The following is a 24080-nucleotide window of genomic DNA, read 5'->3' as shown; positions in this document are numbered from 1 at the left end:
CAAACTGAGAAATAAGAAAGGTCAACGTCTATTTGTCAGGCGCTGAGCTCTCAGTTGGAAGGTCCAAGGGGACAAAAGTCTTGAGAATGTTTTCTGTCATGAAAACAGACCCAGTCCAAAGCCGAGAGAAACGCCTGACCCTGGATCCTTGGTGTGTACAGGGTTTGGAGCTGTAAGAGAAGGTATCTGGGTGTTTGCTTACTTGTCCTGTGTAGGAAGGGAGAGTAGGAGCAGGTGATCCCTATTCGGCACGAGGATTCCGGGACATGCTCCATAATTCACACCGTCTCCCTCGGCCCCACGGGGCGGAGCACGGTCTGTGAACGTCTTGTAAACGTGATGAATAACTATTCCGCATCAGCACCCAACACAGAGTGATAAATCAGCCTGCATCCTCACTGACTCCTACAACTCAACAGTCCGCAGCAAACGGATACTTGTTCTCCTCATCCATGGCGCTTCTAACTTCCTGTCTATCTGTTTCTTAAAATCGCTGTCCCTACCATGACCCCAGTTTCTCTGGCAGGGCATCTGGACCCACCGCTCACCCTCTCCCTTCCATTCCTTCGTCCTACCCCTACCCCAATGCATCACATTCTAGAAATTCTTTTTTTTCAATGTCCCGCCACTGGCTCCTTCATATACCTGCTGGTCTCCTGAACCTTGGTCAAGGTCCTGACGATGCTTTCATTTGGTGCCGACACCATCATCTCATCATGAGCAGCATCAGGAGGGAAGGGGGCCACTGTGAGTAACCACTCTCGGACAGCAGGTTTACACTGGCATAAACACTAGACACACGTCCACGCTCATGTAGAATGCCCGCACCCACGGCGTTTCACTAGACACACGTCCACGCTCGTGTGAGCGCCCGCACCCACGGCGTTTCACTAGACACACGTCCACGCTCGTGTAGAATGCCCACATCCACAGTGTTTAGACACACGTCCACGCTCGTGTGAGCGCCCGCACCCATGGTGTTTCTCTGTTTCTGGCAGACCACGGCCACAGAACCATCCCTAAACAGAGCGTGAGCTTCCTGCTAAGGTTTTTGGAGTCAAACCCAGGCTTTATCCTACGCTCATACTGACCTCTCTGTTCTGGGTCCAGTCTACAGCTTTTGACCCCTCCCTAACTCTCAGGGTGTGTCTCCTCTTTCTCTTTTCCACTTTCCTGTGATTTCAATGGAACTTACTGGTCTCGAAACACACCGGGGGCCCCACCCACTCTTTCTTCATTTGCACCCTCCCTACTCCTGTCCGCCACAGAATTCCCCCTTGGGGCCCATTTCACTTTAAATGCCAGCCCTAAGTGCTTAACACATTCTATCACTTTGGTGCCCAGAATATATCTAGTTTTTACTTTTGTCTCTGTGTGTCCTATCTAAGCAGATAATAGTAAGAATTAAAAACATCTTTTAAACATTTTTAAAAACTTTACAGCTCACAAAACATCTCTTTTTTTTTGCTAATTTTCCAGCTTTATGGAGATATAATTGACATGTAAATTAAGTGTACAAAGAATTACACGTATATATTTATAAATATATGCACACTATGCATGTGTTAGGTGCTCAGTAGTGTCCAGCTCTTTGCGACCCCATGGACTGTAGCCCACCAGGCTCCTCTGTCCGTGGGATTTCCCAAGCAAGAATATTGGAGTGGGTGGCCATTCCCTTCTCTAGGGGATCTTCCCAACCCAGGGATGGAACACAGGTCTCCTGCATTGCAGGCAGATTCTTTACGGTCTGAGCCACCGGGGAAGATCCATATATATACAAGTAGTATATATATAGTGAAGTGATTAGAGATCAGTGAACACATCCATCCTTCCGCTGGTTACATTTTCTGTGGTGAGAACATTAAGGATCCAGTCTTAGCGATTTTCAAGTATGCAAAAGAGTATTAACAACAGTCACAATACTATACATTAGATCCCACCCCTGACTTCTCATAACTGGAAGGTTATAAGCTTTGACCACCTTCACTCATTTCCTTTAACCCCTGCCCCTGGCAACCATCTGTCTATTCTTGGTTTCTATGGGTTTGTTTTTTCAGATTCCACATATAAGTGAGGTCATATGGTATTTATCTTTCTCTGACATATTTCACTTAGCATAAGTCCCTCAAGTTTCATCTATGTTGTCACAAATGGAAGGATTTTCTCCTTTCTCATGGTTGAATAACATGTCAGTGTGTGTGTGTGTGTGTGTGTGTGTGTGTGTGTGTGTGTGTGTGTGTATTTTATTGAAATCACAGGAAACTGGGAAAGAGGAGGAGGAGACAGAGAGTTAGGGAGGGGTCAAATGATATATCACATTTCTTTATCCATTCATCCATCAATAGACACTGAGGCTGTTTCCATGTTCGGCTAATTGTAAATCACGCTACAATGAACATGAGGATGTTCACTGCAGACACCTCTTCAAGATAGTGATTTTATTTCCTTCAGCTATATACTCAGAAATGGAATTACTGGATCGTATGGTAGTTCTATTTTTAGATTTTGAGGAAGCTCCAGACTGTTTTCTACAGCGGCTGCAACAATTTACATTCCCACCAACAGGGCCTGAGAGTTCCCTTTTCCTCCACCTCTTCATCAGCACTTACGTCTTGTCTTCTTCATAATAACCCTTATAATAGATGTGAAATGATATCTCACCGTGGCTTTGGTTTGCGTTTCCCTGGTGATTAGCGTAACTCAGCACTTCCTCTTGTACCTGTTGGCCATGTGTATACTTTCTTTGGGAAAACGTCTACAGACATACCTTGGAGATATTGTGGGTCCGGTTCCAGACAACCACAATAAAGCAGGTATCACGATAAAGTGAGTCACACAAATGTTTTGGTTTCCCAATTATGTTTACACTATACTGTAGTCTACTAAGTGTGCAATAGGATTATGTCTGAAAAGCAATGTACACACCTTAATTAAAAAGGAACGCTAGAACTTCCCTGGTGGTCCAGTGGCTAAGACTCTGTGCTCGCAACACTGGAGGCTTGGGTTTGATCCCTGGTCGGGGAACTAAATCTCACACGCTGCAACTAAAGACCCCATGAGCCACAGCTAAACCCAGTGCAGCCAAATGGAACAAATGCAGTGCTGTCGGGAATATGGTGCCAACAGGCCTACTCCATCTGAAAGATAAAAAGCAATGTTTGTGAAGCACAATACAGCGATGCAGGATAGAAGCACGCACGTGTTCTGGCCCTTTGACCATTTTAAAATCAAATTTCTTTCAATTTTTTTTTCTTTTGAGTTGTATGCATTTCTTATATATTTTGGATATGAACCCTGTAGCTGATATATAATTTGCACATATTTTCTCCCATTTCATAGACTGCTTTTTCATTTTGCTGATCACTTATTTTGCCACACAGAAGCTCTTTATTAACAGCTTGATATCGTCCCACTTATTTATTTTTGCTTTTGGTGTCATACCTCAAAAATCATCATCAAGACCTAACGTTGAGGAATCTTTTCCCAATGTCTTCTTCTAGGATTTGGATGGCTTCGGGTCTTACATATAAGTCTTTAAGCCATTTTTAGTTAATTTTGTACATGGTGTAAGATAGGGTACAGTTTCATTTTTTAGCATAAAGATATCTATTTTTCCCAGAACCATTTAATGAAGTCAAGTGTTAGTTGACCTTATATGTGCGGGTTTATTTCTAAACTTTCAATTCTGTTCCAGTCACCCTCATGGGTTTTTGTTTTGCTAGCACCACAGTGCTCTGATTACTATAGCTTCATAGAGTAGTTTGAAATCAGGAGGTGTGAGGCCTCCAGCTTTGTTCTTCTTTCTCAAGACTGCTTGCCCTATTTAGACTCTTGGGATTTCATGCCAATTTTAGAACTGTTGCTTCTATTTCTATGAAACATGTTATAGAGATTTTGACAGGAATTGCATTGAATCTATAGATGGCTTTTGGTAGTATGGATATGTTAACAATATTAATTCTTCTGATCTTTGAACACAGACTATGATTCCATTTATCTATCTCCCATTTATTTTAGATTTATTTTTTATCAATATCTTTATCATTTCAAGTGTACGGATCTGTCATCCCCTTGGTTAAATTTATTCCCAAGCATTTATTATTTCTGACGCTATTTTGAATGGGATTGTTTTCTTTCTTTCTCAGATAGTTTGCTGTTAGTGTATAGAAGAGTAATTGATTTTGTATGCTGCCACCTTACTGAGTTTGTTTATTAGTTCTAACTGATTTTAAATGAAGCCCTTAGGGGTTCTCTATATGTAAGACCATATTTTACTTCTTCCTTTCTTATTTGGAAGCCTTTTATTTCTTTTTCTTGCCCGATGACTGTCTAGGACTTCCAGCACTATGTAGAGTAGGAGTGGTGAGAGTGGGCACCCCAGCCTTGTTCCTGGTCCCACAGGAAGGGCTCTCCACCCTCGGCACGGGGCGTGATGCCAGCCGTCGAGCGTGACGCCAGCTGGGGCCTCTCCACCCCTCATCATTGGGTGTGATGCCTCGCCGTCGAGGGTGACGCCAGCCGTGGGCCTCTCCACCCCTCATCACCGAGGGTGACGCCAGCCGTGGGCCTCTCCACCCCTCATCACCGAGGGTGACGCCAGCCGTGGGCCTCTCCACCCCTCATCACCGAGGGTGACGCCAGCCGTGGGCCTCTCCACCCCTCATCACCGAGGGTGACGCCAGCTGGGGCCTCTCCACCCCTCATCATTGGGTGTGACGCCTCGCCGTCGAGGGTGATGCCAGCCAGGGGCCTCTCCATCCCTCATCACCGAGTGTGACACCAGCCGTGGGCCTCTCTCTCCCTCATTATTGAGTGTGACGCCAGCCATGGGCCTCTCCGCCCCTCACTGTTGAGGATGATGCCAGCCGTGGGCCTCTCCACCCCTCACCATCGAGGATGCCGCCAGCCGTGGGCCTCTCCGCCACTCATCACTGAATATGATTCCAGCCGGGCCTCTCCGCCCCTCACCGTGAGGGTGACGCCAGCCGTGGGCCTGTCGTTTATAGCCTTTACTGTATTGTGTTGTGTCCCTTCTACACCTCATTTGTTGAGCTACTGTATCAGGAAAGGATGTGGAATTTTGTCAAATGCTTTTTCTGCACCTACTGAGATGACTCTGATATTTACCTTTCCTTCTGTTGATTTGGTGTGTCACTTGCACGGGTTTGGCTGTGCTGAAGCACTCTTGCATTCCAGGATGACTCCCACTTACTATGGTCTATGACCCATTTCATGTGCTATTGAATTCACTTTCCTAATATTTTGTTGAGAATTTTTCAACTACATTAGTCAGGGATTCTGGTCTGAAGTTTTCTTCTCTTGCAGTGTTCTTATTTGGCTTTGGTATCTGGATAATTAATGTCTGCCTTGTAAAGTGAGTTTGGGCGTCTTCCTTCCCTTCAGTGTTTTGGATGAGAGGACAAAGGATTGGCATTAATTCTTTAAATGCTTCACCAGTGAAACCATCTGGTCTTGCGCTTTTCTTGGTAGGGGAGTTTTTGATTACTGAACTTAGTCTCCTTACTCATAATCTGTCTGTTCAGATGTTCTCTTTCTTTATAATTTAGTCTGGGGAGGTTCTATCTTTCTAGGAATGTATCCAATTTTCTAGGTATCCCATTTTTTGATTTATAATTGTTCATAGTATTCTTTTATGATCCTTTGTGTTTCTGTAGAAGCTATGGTAATGTCTCTGCTTTCATTTATAGTTTTTATTTATTTGAGACCTCTCTCTTTTTTTCTTGGTTAGTCTAGCTAAAGTTTTGCCAGTTTTTAAAAAATCTCTTCAAAGAACCATCTCTTAGATTTGTTAATACTTTCTATTGCTTCCCTACTCTCTATATTATTTAATTTTACTCTAATCTTTATTATTTCTTTCCTTTTTCTAACTTTGGGCATAATATGTTTCCTTTTCAGTTCCTTGTGATGTAATGTTAGTAATGTAATGCACAAAGTGCATTCTAATAGATTATCTAATTTGATCCCCCTAAAAGCAGAAAGGGTAGCAATTACTTGTTCCCATTTTGCAAATAAATATGTTGACCCTCATTAAAAGAGGCAGTCATGGTCACATAGCCAAAATTCCCTTCTTCCACATTTAATAAAATGAATAAAAAATTCAAACATCAAAAACATCATTCAAAGAAAGAAATACAACCTAGCAGAACAACATTTTAAAGAAGGTGCTTAGGGAAAGAATGATACAATATGTACAGATCCAAGAGTGACTACTCTCTAACTCCAAAGCAATTCTAGGAGAGAAAAGCAGTTCTAGGAGAGCTGCACAAATTTGGAAGAAATATTAATAAAGTCCCAGAATTCAGCGAGCAGCACTCCAAAGAGACATTAGGCAATGTAGGAACAATATTTTTTGCAGAAAAAGCTTTAAGAGTAGAAGTCTTGGCCCATGATACTGACTCAAAGTGGGAATGACTCTTTGGAAGAAGGAGCTGAATGCGGGCAAGTAAGTGCATGGGGCTGTCTCTGTCAAATCAAAAGCTTTGAAAACTCTTTTCAGATTACAGCAAAGTGTGCACCAAAGGGTTCCCGCTGACTGAACCAAGTTATGTCCCTTCTTTAAAAATAATAGCAGCATTCAATGCTAACTAAAGCTGCAGAACAAAAAGTAGAGCCCAAATTCATCAACTATTACTGTTCATGTCTCCCAGTTAAATCCCTTCCTCTGCCTTCAAGCAAAAGTAAAATCATAGTGATACCCAGTCTTCAAACATCTCTAAGAGAATATAAACAGATCTCAGAGAAGGTGGGATGAGAAGTATGGTTCATGGACACAATATTTAGTTAGCATGCCCCACAAGAATATAAGAAACATGAAAACCAATGGCATAGCAACTATGCAAAAAAAAAAAAAAAGAGAGAGAAGAAGAAGAAATACAGAAGGGAAGGAAACAGGTAGGGAGAGAAGGATATCAAACAAAGACTTGACAAAAAATACATCCCAGAAAAAAAGTCTTGAGAAACAGAAGAAAAATTCCACAACAAAAGCTTTGCATAGAAGACTTAAAAAATGATGAGTTTGACCCAAGAATGGAGCAAAGATGAGATGCAAGGATAGTGGAATATGGAGAAAAGAGAGACAATTGAGCTCAGAAAACAAAATAAAGACCAGACGACCAGTTATAGAGAACTATGAAATAGGGAGAAATAGCTGATAAATGTTTTTAAGTGTCTTTTTGGTATCTATGGCAACTATGGTTATGATTTATAATCTATTTTAATCTTTTTGCTAGACAAAGAATTTATGTCCTTAATAAAAACCATTTTTTTTAAGAGAAAAAAATCATTAGACAAATGCATGAATACTATGGGCTTCCCTGATAGCTCAGCTGGTAAAAGAATCTGCCTGCAATGCAGGAGATCCCAGTTCGATTCCTGGGTCTGGAAGATCCCCTGGACAAGGGAAAAGCTACCCACTCCAGTATTCTGGCCTGGAGAATTCCCTGGACTGTTTAGTCCATGGGGTCACAAAGAGTCGGATATGACTGAGCAGCTTTCACTTTCATGACTATTATGAACAAGCTGGTCACACTAAAAATAAGTACTAATGGCCAATAACATTCTCACATAAATAGACACATGCGCAGACACTTAAAGGAAGACAAATCACACAAAGATTTAGTGCTGATCAGACTGGCAAAAATTTGAAACTTTGTTAAAGTTGTTGATGGTATGGGGAAGCAAGAAGTCTTACAAATTATTGGTGATGGTATAAAATGTTGTAAATGTACTTTAGAGCAATTAAAAAATCAATTAAATATTAAGTGTACCATGTTTTAACCCATAAATTACCTTGGTGAGAATTTGCCGTTGCTATTGTTTAGTCTCTTTTGCAACCCCGTGGACTGTAGCCACCAGGCTTCTCTGTCCTTGGGATTTCCCAGACAAGAATACTGGAGTGGTGTATCATTTCCTTCTCCAGGGGATCTTCCAAACCCAGGGATCAAACCCACATCTTTTATGTCTCCTGCATTGGCAGGTGAGTTCTTTACTCCTGAGCCACTAGGGAAGGCCTGGTGGAAATTTAGTATGCTATATTTGTCTAAGTCTGCAAACACAAACATATAGTGTAAGTGGTGGTGGTGGGGATTTAGTTGCCAAGTCGTGTCTGACTCTTGCGACCTCATGGACTGTAGCCCACCAGGCGCCTCTGTCCATGGGATTCTCCAGGCAAGAATACTGGAGTGGGCTGCCGTTTCCTTCTCCAGGGGATCTTCCTGACCCAAGAATCGAACCTGAGCCTCCTGCATTGCAGGCAGATGCTTTACTGACTGAGCTACGAGGGAAGCATGCAGTATGCGTGTATCATTTTAAATTGCATATTGTTTGAAATACCTCTCCCCCAAATTAAAACAAAAAAATTGTTTATCAATGAGTTACTTGTGAAAATAATTATGACAAACTTGTATCATGAAATGTAGTAAGACTGTTAAAAAGGTGTTATTGAAACTGAGGCAGACATGCTATCCTCAAAACATATTATTAAGAGAAAAAATGCAAAGTCAGAACAATGAAGGTAGGGTAATTTCACATATATAAACCAACAGAGTATTTCTTCCTTCCTTACCACTTACATCCAATGCATCGCTAAATCATGTGGAATTTATTTTCCAAAATACAATGAAATGTCTCCATTTTTCTTCAGCCACGTGCTAGTCCAAGTTGCCTTTGTTCCTTCCCTTATGCTCTGTAGGAGCCTCCTACCTGGAGTCCAGCTAAGCGCTTCTCCTCACTTTTACACTCTAGCCACACTGGGCACTTGGAACAAGCTATGGTCCCTTGGCACACACACAGACTTGCACACACCTTTGTCCCTCTCTAGAACATTCTCCTCTAATCCAACTTAGCTTTCCATTTTTCCTTCAGACTTCAGTACAACTATCCCTTAGGGACAGAGAAACTCACATGTTCTTCTTTGGTTGCATTTAATTTATATGCTTTAACGTGTCTTATACATTTACCTATGTGTGATTAGTATTTATTTTCCCCTGCTAGACTATAATCTCTAGAAAAGTTGATCGTATACCTATTTTGCTCATCACTGAATCCTCAATAAGGTAGGTGACTTAGAAATGAAATAAGTATGTGCTTCAGTCTATATAGCCATCTATCCATCCAACCATCCACCCACCCATCCATCCATCCTTTCATCCATCCATTAATCCATCCATCCACCGTGCCATCCAACTATCTGTCCAGCCAGCCAGCCATACACCCTTCTATCCGTCCATTCTGTAGTTGCATTAACAATATCTGGAAGACACTATTATTGTCTACGGATTGAGGCTGAGGGAATAGAAGAGAGTGAAAAGTAAAAAAGATTTTTTTTCTTTTAAACATTTGCACTTGCTTACATTTCTACTAGGTACATGGAATAAAAATATTGTTGATGACATGAGATCAAGTTTATCTTGAACATTTCTCCTTCAGTCAGTTCAGTTCAGTGACTCAGTCATGTCCGACTCTTTGAGACCCCATGAACTGCCGCATGCCAGGCTCCCCAGTTCATCACCAACTCCTGGAACTTGCTCGAACTCATGTTCATTGAGCTGGTGATGCTAGTTTCTTAATATCTTGTCACTAGGAGTACAACAGAAACTTTGACAAATCCTCATATTAACACAGTTCTCTTTTCTTGCCAACTCAATTCAGGTCTATTGTAAGTGTAGAGTAAACAGTTCTTCTCACAAGCATTCTTATGTGTCTGTATACTCATGCAAACACACAATTTTTCTCATTAAGGTGCTAGATAATTTGCCTGGGAAATTCAGTCACATTGTCATCGTTTTTTAACAGAAAGGAACAAGGTGGAGGAAACAAGATTCTCTTGATTTTGAAAGGAATCTCTTGAACTCAATTCACCTTAGAGCATCTTCCCTTGAAGGAATTACCAGCTCCTAAGCAACAGTTTGAGAAGGTAAACGCTCAACAACAAGGGAAGAATTTTTGAAACACATGACCAAAGAGATCTTTCTTGGTCTCTCTTTCTGAGATACCACTAGTCTCTCTCTGAAGTTGCTTTAGTCTGGAAAGTTCTCTTGGGAGCAACAGCAATCTGGGCCCCACGACGTCTTGCCACCTTAGTATGTGATCACCAGTCATCTTTCCATTCATCAGATTTTGTTGAATAAACGAGCCTCTGACTTTTAATTTTGGTTTCTAGACAGGGGCAGGTTTGGACTTACAACACAATCACAGAACAACCCTATGGAAGGAGCCCTAGGGAGCAGAAAGAAAACAAGACCATTCTGTGTTATTTTCAGCTTTCCTGAATCATTAAAAAAGAGGGATGATTCTGTCTGATCACTGATCAACCTCTGCATTCTTATGTGTTGGAAACTGTAACAACTCTGCAAACTTCTGGAGTTAGACATAAGAATGATTGGGAGAAGATGAAATATTACAAGGTATTATTCATATAAAGGCCTTCCCATGTGGTGCAGTGGTAAAGAATCCACCTGTCAGTGAAAGAGACCCAAGAGACCTGGGTTCAATTCCTGTGTTGGGAAGATCCCCTGGAGGAGGAAACGGCGACCCATGCCAGTATTCTTGCTTGGGAAATCCCATGAACAGAGGGGCTTGGTGGGCTACAGTGCATGGGGTTGCAGAGTTGAACATGACCGAGCAACTGAGCACTGTGGCATTGATTCATATAATATAAATTGATTAATGTAATTATAAAGAAATCTCAATCAGAGAGCACCCACTCGAGAATGTAAGTTGGTGCAGCCGCTGTGGCAAACAGTATGGAGGCTTTTCAGAAAACTAAACACAGAACTACCGTATGATTCAGTGATCCTACTTCTGGGCATATATCCAGAGAAAACTGTAATTCAGAAAGATACATGCACCCCAACTCATGTCCATTGACTGGGGTGCTGCCATGCAGTCCCCAGTCACAGCAGCACTATTCACAGTAGCCAAGACATGGACACAGCCTGAATGTCCATTGACAGATGAAAGGATGAGAAGAGGTAGCACACACACACAGCGGGGTATTCCTCAGCCATGGAAAAGAATGGAATAGTGCCATTTGCAGGAACAGGGACGGGCCTAGGGATGAGCATACCTAGTGAAGGAAGTCAGACAGAGAAGGACAGACACCATACGGTGTCACTTGCCTGTGGAATCTAAAATATGACGCAAATGAACCTATCTATGAGACAGAAACCGAATCACAGGCTTGGAGAATAGGCTTGCGGCAATCGAGGCAGAGGGGTTGGGGGAGGGGTGGAGTGGGAGGCACATGTTAGCTTTCATACACAGACTGGATAAACAAGGTCCTGCTCTACAGCACAGAGAACAATATCCAATACTCTATGATAAACCATAAAGGAAAACAATGCAAAATAATAGAAATATACATGTATAGCTGAATCACTTGGCTGTACAGCAGAAGGTAACACAAGGTTGTAAATCAACTATACTTTAAAAAAAAGAGAAGGGAGAAAGCAGTAGTCACTAGAACCCTTGGGGGTGGAAGATGGTGAGAGGAAGGGGAAATTTAGGAGAGGTTCGATTCTGTGAAAATGGTGAAAACCGCCGACCTTGCATAGAGGGCAGAAATCCCTACAGTTATTCACCCTTAGCTTAACTTCCACCCTTGGTATTACTCACCCTTGGTATAATGAGAGTGTGCCACTGCGGATTGCACAAGCCCAAGGATTAGTCACTTGACTATAAAATAGAGTTCCTCTTATACAGTGACCTCTGGAAAGAAGCTAAGAGTATTTCCTAGTACTTTAGCACATGCCAACAAACAGATTTCAGAATTCATCGATACGTAAGCCTTGCACTTGAAATGTGTGCATCCCCGGTCGATGTCATAGGGGTCAGAACAGAGGTCATCTTTAACACGTGCGTGGGCAGGGGTGGGGGGAGCCTCCAGGTGCCGGGGTGTTCTATCACGTGACCTGGCTGGTATATACATGGTAAAAAGTCATCAGCCACTCACTTTACGATTTGTGTACTACATGAATGTAACACCTTGATCAAAATAGAAGGCGAGTAAAGGCACAACTGTTTTCTGAAAGGCCAGGGGAGAGTAATCTTTCGCAAGAAAAATGACACACCCTGCTTGTCATTTCTAAGGTCTAATAAGAATTTTATGGTCTAATTAGAATTTTATCATAAACGATTTCTTACAGATGTCCTAAAGATGGGGCCTCATCTGCTGGAGAGTGAGAACTTAATTTGAAATGCTGAATTTTTATTAATAATCAGAAAAAGATGACTGACCACCAGCATGCTATTTGGGAGAATCAAATAAGCTGAAAATTTCTGCAACAGAAATTTCTTTTTAAGTCCTGGTTTTGACATTCCCACTTGTATCTAGGGGAGCACCCATATTATCAAAGAATTCCCAGAAAACAATCAAATGCACTACAGTTTTCATGTGTACACATTTACACACACACACTCATTCATGTGCACTGGACAGGCTGGAGATGTTGCCACACTCTCAATACTGGGAATTGCTTCCTACTTTTACATCCAGCATAATCTGCCTTTAAATCCTTAGGGGTTTGACCTATACATAGTAAAAATGAATCCTGCAATTATAACTGTATTAGAATAAAATTTATAACCCACACTTTAAGCAAGTTGGAACTAAATAGCAGACTATGACGGTTCAACAGAAAGATGAATGGACCAAGTAACCAACAAACAACAGAGAAAACTGGCCCCCCAAGTTCATCCAGGCCGTGGAAGCCAGGCTGTGCTCCCACGTGGAAAAGACCTACCGGGGTTTGGAAAGATTCTGAGATGAATCGTATGTCAACCCTGCCCTTCTCCTGAAACACTGTACCCAGCCTTACACATTAATTCTCATCCCACAATTGAAAGGTCACATACTTCTTGTACAGCCTGTTGGCCACGTCAGGAGTTCATTTGATGTACCATATGACTTTTAAAAAAATCGTCTTCATGTCCCCTCTCTTTAAATGTCTACTTTCAGACTTCACAGCCTGGATGCCTTTTAATTTTCAATAACCTCAAACCCACGCCATCCAAACTCCAGGGTCCTCCATCCCTCCAGGTTCCTGAGATTTCTAGACAGAGCCTCCCCAGAGGCCCAGACCTCCGTTTTCACGTCCTGAAGGTGCACGCATGCGCTCTCTGCATCCAGCTTTATGTCATCCCACGGTCTCAGTAACATAAACGCCAAACCTGAGCTGATGCAATGACCAAATCCTCCCTTCCCTCCGCCAGGAAGGCTCTCTTCCATTTCCTTCTGCTGGCGCTGCTCGCCTCCCGCAGCCGGCCATCGGGGCCCCTCGGCCTCCTTCTCGGAGCTGACGCACCTCTAGGGTCTACGTGTATCCATCCGCCTCCCCAATCAGAGTCACTGGTAAAGCGTAGCTCTGACCACACCCTTGCTCACAAACCTGTTTGGTTCCCCATTTCACACAGAATAAAACCCTAACTCAGTACCTAAAGCCATCTACAAAGAGACTGTAATCTAATTTTGAAGATTTACCCTCCAAACCATGCTTCAATTTCCGTACCTTGCATTCGGTCAGACTTCCTGCGTGCTCAGTTGCTTAGTCATGTCTGACTCTGCAACCCCAGTGACTGCAGACTGCCAGGCTCCAAATCCCTCTTGCCTGGATTTCCCAGACAAGAATACTGGACTTGTTGCCCTTTCCTTCTCCCGGGGAATCTTCCTGACCCAGGGATCGAACCGGAGTATCCTGCAATGGCAGGCGGATTCTTGATTACCGAGTCACCTGGGAAACCCAAAACCTCCTGCTGCTGCTGCTAAGTTGCTTCAGTCGTGTCCGACTCTGTGCAGCCCCATAGACGGCAGCCCACCAGGCTCCCCCGTCCCTGGGATTCTCCAGGCAACTACATCCCCTCCCAAACCCCAACTATTATCCTGTCCTTAAAAAACAGTTCCTTCAGCTTGAATGCTCCCCTCTGCCATGTTTATTTCCAGGTCAGTTTCAAAGGAGAGATCAAATGGTTTTGTGATATGATACCAGACTTTGGCTTCATACATGCTGGATTCAAATTCCAGGGCCCCCACCTTCTCATCATCAACTCTTAGGCAAATTGCTTAACGTCTCTGGTAGCCTCACTTTCCTCTTCTGTATGCAGAGAGGATGATAATACAGGATCTATATCGAAGGACTGTGGAGGGAACAAATTGAGTTTGAAAATGAGAAAGCACTTAACTCTCATACTCAACATGCATCCATAGAAGCTATCATTCCCATTGATCCCCATTGATCTTATCATCATCATCATTATTGTTGACTTCAAGATGTTCCTGTGTCATCAACTGAAATGAAAACACCCCTCTCCTTTGTCCTTCCACAGGACACTGGCCATGCCTCCTACTACCTTTGTCAAAGTATGAGGTATCTGAGAGTTGCTAACGACTGCCTGCCTCATTTCACAGGAAGAAGTTCAATAAACGTTTCAGTTCAGTTCAGTTCAGTTGCTCAGTCGTGTCTGACTCTTTGCGACCCCATGAATTGCAGCACGCCAGGCCTCCCTGTCCATCACCAACTCCTGGAGTTCACCCAAACTCATGTCCATTGAGTCAGTGATGCCATCCAGCCATCTCATCCTCTGTCGTCCCCTTCTCCTCCTGCCCCCAATCTCTCCCAGCATCAGAGTCTTTTCCAATGAGTCAACTCTTTGTATGAGGTGGCCAAAGTATTGGAGTTTCAGCTTCAGCATCAGTTCTTCCAATGAACACCCAGGACTGATTTCCTTTAGGATTGACTGGTTGGATCTTCTTGCAGTCCAAGGGACTCTCAAGAGTCTTCTCCAACACCACAGTTCAAAAGCATCAATTCTTCGGGGCTCAGCTTTCTTCACAGTCGAACTCTCACATCCATACATGGCCACAGGAAAAACCATAGCCTTGACTAGACAGAGCTTTGTTGGCAAAGTAATATCTCTGCTTTTTAATATGCCGTCTAGGTTGGTTATAACTTTCCTTCTAAGGAGTAAGCATCTTTTAATTTCATGGCTGAAGTCACCATCTGCAGTGATTTTGAAACCCAAAAAATAAAGTCTGACACTGTTTCCACTGTTTCCCCATCTATTTCCCATGAAGTGATGAGACCAGATTCCACGATCTTCGTTTTCTGAATGTTGAGCTTTAAGCCAACTTTTTCACTCTCCTCTTTCACTTTCATCAAGAGGCTTTTTAGCTCCTCTTCACTTTCTGCCATAAGGGTGGTGTCATCTGCATATCTGAGGTTATTGATATTTCTCCCGGCAGTCTTGATTCCAGCTTGTGCTTCTTCCAGTCCAGCGTTTCTCATGATGTACTCTGCATAGAAGTTAAATAAGCAGGGTGACAATATACAGCCTCGACGTGCTCCTTTTCCTATTTGGAACCAGTCTGTAAGCATTTATGAAGTACTAAACGGCAGCTAAATGATCAGTAGTGTGTACTTAGGGCTGCATTTACTCCTCAGTTATTCCATCATTTCTGGGTGTAAGAAGATGTTTCCTGGACACACAGAAAGAAGTTGGGCTTTCTTTTTCAGAAGACATGGCCTTTAGTGTGCTTCCAAGTCTTAGAGATGAGTCCAGGTAATTGGAGTGGTTTAAGAAGCACTAAGGAAGACGCACCCGCCGATCATAGGACTCATTTGCCTGACTGAAGTCCCCAAAAGCCAAGGCCCAGAGGAGCCAGCAATGCTGAACAGGTTCTGGCTTTGCTACCCAAGTGTAGGTAATGGGCTTAAGTAATTGCTGTCCTTGGGCAGCCAGTCAAAATGCAGAATTGAAACTATACAATGGCAAGCGCTCCTACGGAGGAAAAATTATCAACTATTGTTAGAGAAAATAATATGTGACTATTGACATTTCTTTTTCTTTTTTCTTTTCTTTTTTTTGTTAGAGCAGGGCTTTAAGAAAGCAGGGTAGTTAAGGTTGTCAGAATTTCACTTTATCCTCCTCTTGGAGGCTGTTAAAAATTCACTCATGCTGAAACTTGCCTTTCAGGCTCTCAGCCAGATTCGTGCTTGTCTCTACTCTGTGGTTTTCCAGTGGAATGCAAGTCGTAACTCAGGGGCCAGGGCTTTTTCAAGGAACTTTCTACACATGGCTTCCTACCTAGATTCCCTTTTCCTGACTCGCTCCACTCTCTGCCAAAGGTGGGTTTTAACAACCAAAACAACCCCAAAGATACACTCAACAGAGAGAAGATTAAAGGCTTTTGGCGGTGTTTATACAAATAGCCACAGCAATAAGCGATACTCAACAAGTAGAAATCCATTCAGCAGTACTTACTAAAGGGGATCACCATCTTGGAGCGTCTATAAGGGATGTAGTTGAATCGGCAGGTACTTTTGCAGCTCTCACTGAATGAGAAGTGACCAATGACAGTTCCAAAATGTCTTTGTAGCTATGCCATGGAGGTGACAACCTGGTAGGAGGGATGAGCTAGAGCTATCCCTAGGCTGCATTTCTCTACTAAACCCACTGATTTTCTTTAGGCTGTGAACTCTTGGCACTCAAAGCTCCCCAAGGACCACCCACCAAGCCATTTCCCACTGAAGACAAAATGCCAGGGGAAGGGTGAGAACTGATAATTTATTGGTCAGTTACTATGTACCAGGCAGAATGCCAGTCACTTTAATAATCATAAGATGCCACAGAGATACCAAGATGCATGAGACACTCTCCCTAGTCTCCAGGGGAAACCTATTTTAGGTGTATATGTTGTTGTTGTTCAGTTACTAAGTCTTGTCCAACTTTTGTGACCCTGTGGGCTGTAGCCCACCAGGCTCCTCTGTCCATGGAATTCTCCAGGCAAGAATACTGGACTGGGTTGCCATTTCCTCCTTCAGGGGATCTTCCCAACCCAGAGATCGAACTCATGTCTCCTGCATCTCCTGAACTGGCAGGTGGATTCTTTACCACTGAGCCACCTGGGAAGCCCACTCATGCATAAATGGCTTTAAAATCAATGGCAATGGCTTGCTTTGCTTATCTTAAAGCAGCTGTCCAGTGAGACTTATCATGTTGATCAGCAGAAGAGCTATCACACATACAAGAGCATGCTGACTCTGGTAGACACATCGCCAGCTCCCTGATCCACATGTCGGGTCCTGGACGCGCTGTGCTCCCCGTTACCAAAGTTCTAGAACCTGGGAAAGTGCTGTCATTAGCCGTTTATTATTAAAAGTGTTTCTGCAGTCCTGTCCACTTTCAGACTGCTTAACAATCAACTCTACCCTGATGTCTCCCAAGAAATCAGAGAGCTTGACATTTGTTGAGTGAAGTCACTCAGTTGTGTCTGACTCTGGGACCCCATGGACTGTAGCCCACCAGGCTCCTCCGTCCATGGAATTTTCCAGGCAAGACTGCTGGAGTGGGTTGCCATTTCCTTTTCCAGGGGATTTTCCTGACCCAGGGATTGAACCCAGGTCTCTCTCATTGCAGTCAGACGCTTCACTGTCTCAGCCACCAGGGAAGCCTGACGTTTGTTAGCTCTGTTTAATGGCCCCAAATCCCCAGGCCTAGAATTGAAGGAAGTCATGGGGTACACAGCCAGCCAGGGCTTAAGACCCACACAGCTGCTCTGTTTCCATGCAGCCTCTCAGCAGCCCAGCTGCTTCCCGAGCCTCTCCCTGAATATATATATAATGTATACATGCATTATTTTTAAACGCTTGGAGTTAAGACAATCCCAGGAAGAATATTGGCCCCGATTCTCCATTTTTAGAATGAACCGCTCAGAGCCTGGGCTCTGGGCCAGCCGGGACGACTCAGGCAGGTCTGAGAGCCCCGCAGACCATGTGCCTCTGCGGGCGGGGAGCAGCGCTGAGCCCGTCCAGGGCTTGTCCCCAGCCTGCGTCCGCGGCAGCAGGAGGGCCAGGCGCCCTGCATGGAGCTCAGGTGTGTGCCAGCTGAGCGGGGCCTGCGGAGACGCGGAGTGGGGCCTGAGTGGGCAGAGCTGCTGGGCCTCGGAAGCTCCGCTGGGGGCTGATGGAGGTCCTCTCCAGGCTGTGTGTCCGTTACCACACGCATCCCAGCCATGGGAAGGTGAGGACCCGGAGACTCTGGCTTTCCCGTGGGGAGGGTTTAACCACTCTCTTAGAAAATAGGTGGCAAAGTACGATCAGCGTCATAAGGAATAACTGTAGTTCAGCTTTGACAAACTTGGGGAGAGTCTGAAAAACTTGGACAATCCTTGGGGTCGGGCTGTTTTTGGTCTACCATTCTTGAATAAGGTCATCAGCTCATAATTGTGGCATAGTTGTTTACGATCCAAAGTCATCATCTCATAATGGACAGTGATTTCTTACTATGTTTTTTTTTTTTTAACACTTAAAATTTTGACTGTATTTATTGGGACCCCTTGAATGTTGTATTACCTAAATTAATTCTGAAAGATGCAATTCCTACCCAAGTCCAGAGGACTATGATAAACTCAGTGTTTGATATAGTCAACTTTTTTCATTTTTTGGTCTTTTTAAATTGGAGTATAATTGCTTTACAATGCTGTATTAGTTACAACAGCGTGAATCAGCTATGTGCTTAGTCACCCAGTCATGTCTGACTCTTTGTAGCCTGCCTGGCTCTTCTGTCCATGGGATTCTCTAGGCAAAAACACTGGAATGAGTTGTCATGCCCTCCTCCGGGGGATCTTCCCATCCCAGGGATCGAACCCAGGTCTCCCGCATTGCAGGCAGATTCTTTACCATCTGAGCCGCCAGGGAAGCCCAAGAATACTGGAGTGGGTAACCAATCCCTTCTCCAGGAGAACTTCCTGATCCAGGAATCAAACCGGGGTCTCCTGCATTGCAGGCAGATTCTTTACCAGCTGAGCTACCAAGGGAAACCCAAATCAGCTGTAGGTATTCATATCTCCCCTCCCTTTTGAACCTCCCTCGCACCTTTCAATCCTACCCCTCTAGGTCATCGCAAAGCACTGAGCTGAGCAACCTGTGTTCTACAGCAGCTTCCCACTAGCCGTCTGTTTTACACGTGGTAGAATATATATGGCAACACTACTCTCTCAATTCATCCCACCCCCCTTCCTTGCTCACATCCACAAGTCCATCCTGAACTTCTGCAGTGCCATACCTGCCCTGCAAATAGGTTCATCTGTACCATTTTTCTAGATTCCACATACACGCATTGATATATACTTGCTTTCCTCTTTCTGACTTACTTCACTCTGACAGACTTTAGGTTCATCCACATCAACACAAATGACCCAGTTTTGTTCCTTTCTATGGCTGAGTACTATCACACTGTGTATGTGTGTGTGTGTGTGTGTGTGTGTGTGTGTGTGTGTGTATCACATCTTCTGCAACTTCATGACTTTGTAGTAAATGTGCAATGATTGCTCAAAAATAGCTTTCATTTTTAAACTATGTTGTTGTTCAGCCACTGAGTCATGTCTGACTCTTTGCAACCCCCTGGACAGCAGCATGCCAGGCTTCCCTGTCCTTCACTATCTCCTGGAGTTTGCTCAAATTCATGTCCATAAAGTCAGTGATGCCAGCCAACCATCTCATCCTCTGTCGTCCCCTTCTCCTCCTTCCTTCAGTCTTTCCCAGCATCAAGGTCTTTTCCAATGAGTCCATTTTTCACATCAGGTGGCCAAACTGGAGTTTCAGCTTCAACATCAGTCCTTCCAATGAACACCCAGGACAGATCTCCTTTAGGATGGACTGGTTGGATTTCCTTGCAGTTCAAGGGACTCTCACGAGTCTTCTCAACACCACAGTTCAAAAGCATCAGTTCTTTGGCATTAATATTTCCACCAATATCAAGAAAGACAATTGTCTCAACTTAGAAATTATTCATGAACGAGGTATCCCTTTGCTTTCCAATTTCAAACTTAATTTGTTTCTAGTATTCTGTTTACTTCTCTTTAAACAGTTAGGGTCAGCTGGCCTATCTCCCACCATCATTTCATCATCAGCATCATTTTTATCACCCATTTCCTATAAGCCAGGCATCATCCTGAAATAGGAGTCCTAATAGCCAGGCATCATCCTGAAAATTGTACATGTGCTGATGAGAATTACTGTGATCCCTATTTTAACAGATGTGGAGACTGGGACACAGATACTGAGTAATTCACACATGAGCAGTCATGCTGGAACTGAGACATAAAGAATGTAGTCACAAAGCCAGACTCCTTAGCACTAGGCTCTCAGTGGAATCCTCCTGCCATCCTGCTTGAGTATGTTGCCATTTCCAAAGCATTTTTTCGATGAATCTTTTTATTTGATTCTTACAACCACACATTAGATTTTATTTAACCTGGAAACCCCCCTTTTATTTTTTCCAAGTCTTAGAAAAATATGTAGTATTTTTTATTTTCTTGAATTATTAAGGATTTGGCTAATTTTTTTTCCAGATGAAAATTCTGAATTGAATCTAAAGTAACACGATGGACTTCTCCACCTAAAAATGTTAAAGTTATATTCAATTGTAAATCATCCTCAAATAACTCTCTATGGTCTTTTTCTCCTATTATAAAGCAAAGTCCTACATTTTTCAGGGGGATGCTCTGAACTCCAGTAGAAATAGGGAGTGTATTTAAATGTTGTAAGTTATAACTGACTGCACTGCAAAATCAAATAGTTTAGGCTTGACATATTTATAGTTATATGAGTAGCATTTGTACTTATACGTCTACATTTATATATACCAGGCCAAATTCCAGAAAGGATGTTCAGAGATTTGGAACATGTACTGCTGGGAATTTATGTATACCTCTGCCCTCTCTTCATGGGAAAAATAAGTAGTTTATTCTACTTTTCTAATATCTCTACTTATATGCACGAAGTTTTAAGAAAAGACATATATGATAATGTAGCCTAATGAAAACAAATGCTAAATTTGTTACTGGATTACTGTTTCTTTGGATGCAAGCTCATTCTGAGTCCTTACATTGTTCCCAATTTCTGACGCATCGTCCTTAGGGAAACATGAGCGTTTTGCAGGACAACTGGGCTAAATTACACAGGAATACAAATACTAGAGACACCATGACTTGAATGTCTACATTGTTCCTGGAACGAAATGCCCCTCGTCTGCTATCCTACGGATGACCTTTAGGACATTATGGGGTGGCAACAGAACAAAAGACCAGGACCTCCAGATCATGCAGAAACAAAGGAAGCACTTGGAAGGATTAAACACCCAAGGTCACTTGAAGAACCAGATCCCATGCCTGTTTAGAACAACCTCCCCTGTGCCAGACCTGACATCCTTGTCCTGAGAAATGTTTCCTTCCACTGACAGTCAAACAAATATTCTTGCTGAACAATGTACCCACCGCCCTCCACCAAAAAAAAAACAAAAAAACAAAAAAACAAAAAAACAGGGAAACTTGGGCTTGGTTTCAGCTTTGTGGCCAAAAATACCTGCATAAACAAGCTCTGGGTAACCAGTTGAAAGCTAGTACTCATCAAGGTCATAATACATCTCAACACTTAACCTAACCAAATACCTTAGGTCCAGAAAGCTTTTCTGAAAAAAGGCAGTTGCATTTCACCTTTGCATATTCAGATCAAAGAAAATATATATCTGTTATTTTAAATCACTGGGTAGTTCTCTGAAATGCCGACAGATCACCAAAGTTATGGACAGCAGTAATGTTTTTCTTAAGGTTCAGGAAGACCCTGTGAAGCAAGGTCCTGTAGGCTTTAAGATCACTGAAGGAAAAGAATACACGAGAGAGATCTTGACGTGTCCACACATAAACCCAACTTCCATTTTAATGGCTGACAGTCCTTTTAATTCTTTGGATTGAAGGCCCAAAATACGAGTTTTGAAACGGGAGGCCCACTTTATCTTTGCTATTGAAAGGGAGAAAGTAATAAAATATATAACTTACAATGTGGGCCAGAGATTTTACACGTTATCTCAGTTTATCCAGTAATGACCATGAATAAAGATTTTTATATTCCTATAATTTAAAGAGGCGGATGAGGCTCACAGAATTTAAATACTTCACTGCAAATTACCCTGACTGTATAATGTGGACCCAGCTCTATGTGAATCTTTGCTGCCTTCTTGGGATAAAATGGGATTTGCCTGGGAGGATTCCCGGGAAGCGATGGAAGTTTTAACACAGTCCCCCAAAGCACACATGAGCGTGCCCGCCTAAAGCTGAGGACGCAGTAAGACTCTTGCCAGATACGTTCCCTTCCTAAATAAGCACACAGAGGCTGCTTGGGGAAGATGAACCTCTGTTCACGAGCATCAGTACCCGTCGAGCTGAAGAGAAGGAAGGAACGTGACTTGCTCCTAAACGTGGGCTTGCCGTCGTTGGCCTGACTGCAGGCCGTTTCCCTTCCTGTTGCTGGGACCGTTCTCTGTACTGCCTGCCACCCTCCGAGCAGCACAGAACTCTGGGGATGGGCAATACTGCCCTCTGCTTTGGGCACTATTTGACTCGAGGGTCTTCCAGAGGGGTGATTTGCCTACTTTTTCTTTTTTTCCAGTGGCACAGCTTGCAGGGTCTTAGTTCCCCAACCAGGAATTGAACCGGGGCCACAGGCCTGAAAGCTCTGAGTCCTAACCACTGGACCCCCAGGGACCTGTCTACTCTTTCCTTAAGCGTTTCTGCTGCTACTGCTGCTGCTAAGTTGCTTCAGTCGTGTCCGACTCTGTGCGACCCCATAGACGACAGCCCACCAGGCTCCGCCGTCCCTGGGATTCTCCAGGCAAGAACACTGGAGTGGGTTGCCATTTCCTTCTCTAATGGATGAAAGTGAAAAGTGAAAGTGAGGTCGCTCAGTCGTGTCCGACTCTTCGCAAACCCATGGACTGTAGCCCACCAGGCTATTCAGTCCATGGGATTTTCCAGGCAAGAGTACTGGAGTGGGGTGCCATCACTTTCTCTTTAAGTGTTTCTAGATAACACATTTTCATAACCCTCCAGGAAACTATGGCTGACTCACAGCTGTGAGGAAGGGGCCTTCTTTCATTCACACAGGAAGGAGTACAAGGCAATGAAACCTCCTCAGACGGCAGCACAGCCTTTCTTGACCAGAAGGGTGCACCTGGCACTTCCTGCCGGATAGGGCATGCCTAGCCTGGCATGCGTTTGTGTGGCTCAGTGCGCAAAATGACTCAGCTCCTTCAGACGCCTTCTGTGATGGATGGATATCACTCTTCCCCTAACTCCTAAGTGCCCCCTAGCAGGGAAACCTCAAACCAGAGACTGTGTAACGGTGTTCTCTGGGGGTCCCAGGTGTGCGTTTAGGCTTTCAGCCAGTATATGGGTTCACTGGGGGTAGAGCAGAAAGAAGCTGCAATTCGCTGGTGATTCTTTTCTGGAATTAGTTGCCCCATATACCAAGCCCCGTGAAGTTCATCACACAGCTGATTTTCAGCAAGACGGTCACCGACCACCAGTGAGGAGGCTATTTCAAAACTCATTTAGCATATCCACATCCAAAGAATGAAGTTGGATTCTTTCCTCACACCATGTAGAAAAACTGTAACTCAAAGTGGATTACAGACCTAAATGGAAAAGCTAAAACTGTAAAATCTTAGAAGAAAGTAGAGGAGAAATTTTTCATTATCTGGGGTTATGCAAAGCCTTTTTTTTTTTTTTGATAAAATACCAAAAGCCCAAGCAACAGATCAAAAATAAATTAAGTTCATCAAAATGATTTATCTCAGACTGATTCCATGCATTGAATACAAGGGACCCCAAAACGCAAGCTGGGACTATTGCTTTGTTGGTTATCAATACCAAATAGAAAAATGTTGTGGCCAATTGTTTTCCCTTTAGAAACTGACCAATTCTTTCTACCCTGTTTTTTAAGCACAGTTGTGCATCAAAATACTGGTTTATGTGATTTAAAGAATAAAAAGGACACATTTTCCAATATCTAAGTCAAAAGTCAGACAGCAGTTAGAACTCACCATACAGACTGTCACTTAAATTTAGTTTTATGAAGGGAAAAGACTAAATACTTTAAAACATTCAGACATTGTTAATATAATTAGAAGTCCGATACTATCAAGTTTTAAGCAAATAGAAGAAAACTTCATGAACTGAGGGAAAAAAGACAGCTCCTGGGAAGTTTATGAACACTGCGTTTGTAAAAGAA

General features: G+C 43.3%; 1 protein-coding gene across 8 annotated transcripts in view; it reads right to left on the bottom strand.

Annotated features, from left to right (window-relative positions):
* Positions 1–24080, bottom strand: part of THRB (thyroid hormone receptor beta) — a 437533-nt gene that overhangs the window by 298963 nt on the left and 114490 nt on the right. The gene's annotated exons all lie outside the window — the stretch shown is intronic.

This window comes from Ovis canadensis, chromosome 26 (assembly GCF_042477335.2).
Source record: "Ovis canadensis isolate MfBH-ARS-UI-01 breed Bighorn chromosome 26, ARS-UI_OviCan_v2, whole genome shotgun sequence".
Classification (NCBI taxonomy): Eukaryota; Metazoa; Chordata; class Mammalia; order Artiodactyla; family Bovidae; genus Ovis; species Ovis canadensis.
The sequence above is the reverse complement of the archived record's forward strand: the minus strand, read 5'-3'. Positions and strand labels throughout refer to the sequence as shown.